This window comes from Otolemur garnettii, unplaced genomic scaffold (assembly GCF_000181295.1).
Source record: "Otolemur garnettii isolate 467f Iridium unplaced genomic scaffold, OtoGar3 scaffold00004, whole genome shotgun sequence".
Taxonomy (NCBI): domain Eukaryota; kingdom Metazoa; phylum Chordata; class Mammalia; order Primates; family Galagidae; genus Otolemur; species Otolemur garnettii.
In genome coordinates, this window is record NW_003852399.1 from 26,192,438 (window position 1) to 26,198,199 (window position 5,762).

A 5,762-nucleotide genomic window follows, 5' to 3' on the forward strand; every position below is an offset into this window, starting at 1 on the left:
CCCCAGTTTGTTTCTTAAGTGTATCATAGTTTATCTTTTAATTTGAAGATTTTACAGTGGGCTGCAATTAGCTGTTTAAAAACAAAGTGTCCTTTCAAACATAATATGAAGGGATATTGAGTTTTATATATGCTTCTCTTATAAATGCTCTGACACTGACTTGAGTGAATCGATTGTGGATTTAAGAGTGTTAATACCGACTATGATCTGGCTCCTCCCAGTTATGCAAGTCACTTAGCATGCACGTCTCATTTCATCATTATGCCCTCTTGGGCACTGCATGTCCCGGTTTTATAAGATGAAGAGACTAACACAGAACAGGTTAAGCCACTCATCCAAGGCCAAACAGCCAGGACATGTTGAGTTCCACATTGAGGCTCTATCCTCACTTATAAGCTGGTTCTTTCCTCCAGCCCCACTGTCTGTCACGAACCTGGCAATACAAGCCTGTTTGCCCAGAACCTCACCTGATGCCATCTCAGAGGACATCACTACATTTTCCACTCCTGTTCCTATGTACTTACCTTTTCCTCCTCCGATAATGCACCATTTCTACGTGTCCTCCCAGGGTTATCTTTAACATTCAGACACCAACCCTGGCGCATTCCACAGTTAACCACAGCCGACTGCCCTGTTCTCTACCCTCCATTTCCCACCACTTCCCTTGCTCATTTTCATTGCGGTTATTTTGCATTTCTTGATCTGTTTCTTTGTAAACATGGTTTTTTTTTTTTATTGTTTCTTTAATCATAAACTTCATGATAGCAGGAACTTCATCTATTGTTACAAACTCAACTGTCCACAGAGCACCTGTAGAGTTCTTTGTACACAAATACAGATAGCATTACATTTTTTAATCTGTGCTGTGGGGTTTTTTTCCAAAATAAATAGCTTTTTGCCTTTTACGTGTTCTCCCCAATAAGCTGCATGTGTGGACCATGCTGGTCTGCCTTTCCCCCAGTGTGCCTGCCCCCTGGCAGATTAACAGGACCATGTAGGCTTTCAACCAGTGTCACCTGCCACAGGTTTATCCGTTGGCGTAGAAGTCCAGGAGCAATATTCACTGTAGTTTTGTTTTTGTGTCTTTAAAAGGCAGGCCTCAGTCTTTAACTTCTGAAATTGTGTATGTATCAGAGTGCTTTCAGCTGCAAGAACCAAAATCCAAATTCAAAATAGGAAATGTATTGTTTTCTATAACTGGAATCCTAGTTACATAAAGCCCATTCATATAGAGTTAGGGTAGACCCCAAGGATGACATAATCCAAAATCCTTAGCTCAGTTCCCCTATGCTTTTGGCTATACCCTCCTATTTATTAGAAAACTAGCATGCTGCAGCTTGTTCTGCAATCCCTACAGAATTTTCGGGCATCACATCCGTTTATAACCATGTAGAGAAGAGACTTCTTTCTTGTGACTCCCTCAGAGGAAACTTTGTTGCAAAGCCCCAGGACACTTCTGTTGTTTTCTTGATTAATGTTACATCATGTACCCTGTTCTCAAACCTAGACTAATGCCATACACTGATTAACTTAGACCTGGATGGATGAACCAGTCATTGGTGAAGGTGTGGTAGTGGAATTCATATGTTGGGCTTGGACTAAGCATTTTAGAAATGACTAGGGCCACTACTGGCAATTAGTGGGCAGAGGCCATAGATGCTTTATGTCTCTCAGCACACGGGACAGTTTAGCCTAACAAAGAATTGCTCTACATCCCACATGATTCTTTTTTCTTTTTTCTTTTTTTTTCAGACAGGTCTAGCTCTGTCACCTGGCTAGAATGCAGTCGTGTTACTATAGCTCACTGCAACCTCACATTCTGCCTCAGCCTCCCAAGTAGCTGGGACTACAGGCACACGCCACCATGCCCAACTAATTTTTCTAGTAGAGGCAAGTTCTCACTCTTGTTCAGACTGGTCTCAAACTAAACTCCTGGGCTCAAGCAATCCTCCCATCTTGGCCTTCCAGACTGCTAGAATCACAGACATGAGCCACTGCACATGGCCTCCAACATGATTCTTAAATGTTCTGCCAGACAGTCATGTGCTTAAAAAACAAAATACTAGTTACCTGAGCCTAAAACTCAATTCCATCTTACATTTTAAATCAAGCTATTTGAGGGGTAGTTTTAATGTATCATGAATTTTCTAAGAATGCCGTATAATTATAATAGAAGATTCCACTATATTTTGTTCAAAACTTGATCAAGAATTGTTTGAAAATAATGTTGTTGCTGACAGCAGTGCTGCTGATGATACTGAGGTCGCCAAGATAATTCCATTGTAAGTATTGATGATTCACTGTTTGTTCTAATGGAGTTGTACCCTGAGCATTTACACATCGAAATGCAGGCTTTATTATACATTGCTTTCCCTTTATTTGGGGTTTTTATTACATGGTTTGTGTGAAGTCATATCTGGGACCCATATTACAGTTTATCTTATTCCATCATCTTGCTGTACCTTTTCTGAATAGTTCAGCTTGGAGGGAACAGCAAGAAGTAGTTTTTCCCAAAGTTAATAGAACATTGGGCAGGAATGAAGCAAGTGTCTGGTTAAACAACCCTTTAAAATTGTCCAGGCCAATATAATTCCAGCTGTGTTAGACGAAGTAGAACTTGAGGATCAAGCCCATTCCTTTGTGCTCTGCAATGGATTTGAACAATTTTCTAGAGAAGATACTGGCCTCGCCATGCCTACACATAGGCTGGACTTTGCACAGCACAGCCAGAGGGGTCTCCATCCATCTCTCCACATACCAGGTTGGTGTCAGAAGTCTGGGCTGAAGTCTGGAGTTCCTCGTCACCCAATATTCACTAAAAACTTAGCTAAGAGTTAAGAGTATTGCTTGGAGGATGTTTTAGAGCCACTGTCCAATCGGCTGCTGTTTTGGAAATTTTCTCTCTGTGCTGTCTAATCCAGTAGCCACTTGCCACCTGTGGCTATTTAAATTAATTTAGAAATTCGGTTCTTTCTGACATTAGCCACACTGCCAGTGCTCAGTAGCCACTAGTAGCTATTGTATTAGGCAGTGCAGATATAGAGCCTTTGTGGTTTTTTAGAACAGTGTGGACCACGCTGTGTCAGGTCAGTGTAGAGCTAGGTACTCGACCTGTGTCATGGCAGTGCCCACCCCGATTGCTCCACTGAGCTCGTCATTAGGAACTGGTGACACTGTACAGTGCTTGTTAACTCAATGTTTGCAAATGCTGTTACATCTCCACCTCACGGTTCAAGTTTGAATCACATGCCCAGAGTCACACAGCTAATGAGTGGCAGAGCTGGGATTTGAACTCAGGCAGTGTGAGACGGAGGTCTCAGCTCACCACCAGGCTGTGATGCCATTGTCTTAAAGTGAAAATCATCTCTTGCCCCATGGACCTAATCACTGCATCCATTCCGAGGCAAGTGGAGGATGCTGTTGGAACAATTCTTCATGAGGAGCCCTGAGGAGGAGCTTCTGCTCTTGCTACCACAAACAACTGCATTTCCGCTGAGCAGTGACTTGGCTTTTATTTTATGTTCTCTAGGAATTGTGTCATTCATCAGGTGGAATTCCTCTTTCCCACTGCATGCTGAAAAGCTTAATGCCAGATTTGAGTTCTACCAGAAGCAATTATAACAGAGGTCATTAAACCTCATTCCTGGTTTGTTACATATATATCCTCATCTTTAGTGTTATTTTCCTGTTCTAAATGTTCATTGTTCACAGACGCTATTCTGTATTATTTAAGCCCCCTCAGGTCATCTATGTAGATCATGATGGGGGATGGATAGTTAGGCAGCTATTCGTATGAATTGACAGGACTACCACAAAGCTACTTGTTGATTTCTGAAACATAGCAGCAGAAAATGACCTTCTGCAATCGCAAACAATGACTTTGTTGCCTCCTATTCGAAATGCAATTATGGTTTCTGGCATACGTGAAAATGTCAAGTTTACCCTATTTATATGTCTTTCTTTGTTACAGAAAAGGATTTACGTTCAGCCGAATAAGCAGATACTATTATAAACTGGAAATCATACGTCCTAGGTTGTTCTCTTCTAGCATCCTGATGAATCATTTGAATGAAGCCTGAAAAATGAACATTAACAAGTTACTGTAATCATAGAATTTTAGAGAAGGGGACATTAGAAGTCATCTGGGTGAAGGGATGGGGAGACCAAGAGAGATCGTGTGACTATGGACCCACCATTAGGAAAAGAGCAGGACTGGTGTTTGAATCCAGACATAGTCCTTAACTCCTCTTCCTTGTTGCCCCTGACTCACACTTCATTGCCTCTCACCCCAATGTGCTATTCTAAATCTTATTTTAAAATACAGGTGTCTGGTGCTAGATACGTAACAATACACCTCCTTGCCATTGTGTTCTTTGTACTTTAATAGCCAAACAAAACATGGACTGCCTTTTTCAAGCTCGTAGCATCATAAGCCAAGGACGTTTATCTTTTTTTGTTTTTTTTAAAGAGGCAAAATCTCACTCTGTCACCCATGCTGGGGTGCAATGGAATGATCATAGCTCACTGCAGCTTCCAACACCTGGGCTCATGTGAAGCTCCACATCAGCCTCCCGAGTAGCTGGGACTACCGGCACATACCACCGTGCCCAGCTAATCTTTTTTATTTTTTGTAGAGATGGGGTCTTACTATGTTGTCCAGGCTGGTCTCAAACTTCTGGCCCCAAGCAATCCTCCCTCTTCTGCCTCCCAAAGTGCTAGGATTACAGGCATGAGAGTGCCCAGCAATCTTTTGATAAAACAATTTGTCTGGAGAAATTTTCCACTTCTGAAAACAAAATTCATAATCAAATAATGCACTCTCTCTGTAAATCACCTTACACCGTGGAAATGCTTTGAGGAAGCTAAGCGGAAGGCTCCAGAGTTTCTGCAGCAGTCATGATGTTAACACATTTTTCCCTAGTTAGTCATAGTACTTTTCTTATTATAAGAGCAATTATTTCTTCAAGCTCATTGTCTGCTGCATACTTTTGATTCTAGTTAGGAGACCAATTCTTGCAGGAATATTTTTAAACTTGAACCCTGGGGTTATGAAATGCTTTGCTTGATAGTGTTTAACAAAACCTTATTCCCTACCTGGTTCTCCAGTGTGCCAGAGATATCTTGGACATATTTCCTGAGCTTTTCAATATGTTTTCCTGTGTTTCCCATAGGCTCTTTAGAAGCATCTCTGTAAAGACACAAGACGTGTGTGAAGACAGAATAACACACACTCAGGATAAACTGTCCTGGTTTCTGCTTAGGAATCACTCATTTGGAGCTGTCTGATAAGTTCTTTTTTGCATTAAGATTAATTATTGTGATCCTCATTAGTATGGTGGTGAGTAAAGAAAAAAGAAAAATAAAGAATTATTATTGTTTTGTTGTTTTTAACCTGTATTTTTTAATGTCTGAATTAGTGCAAAGACCAATTTAAAAATGAGCTCTGCCCTATGAAAATTTCAACTTGAAATGCATAATAGTAAATTTCCTGAGGTTTTTTTTTTATAAAGATAATTTATTTGCTGGAATCATTACAAATTAATGTGTGCATATGTTATTTTATGAATAGATACATCTCAGCAAATTTCCATTGTTTTCCTCGCTTTTTCACAGTATTGCTTTATATGCATTTAAAATGTTATGATGTGCAACATCAACTACACAGAGAGCGTATGTATTTGTATGTGGCCCTCGGCCGAGTTCCCTTTTTTTACTAGAATAATCGCTAGCCTAATTATCCCACTTCGCTATATCATAAGTTG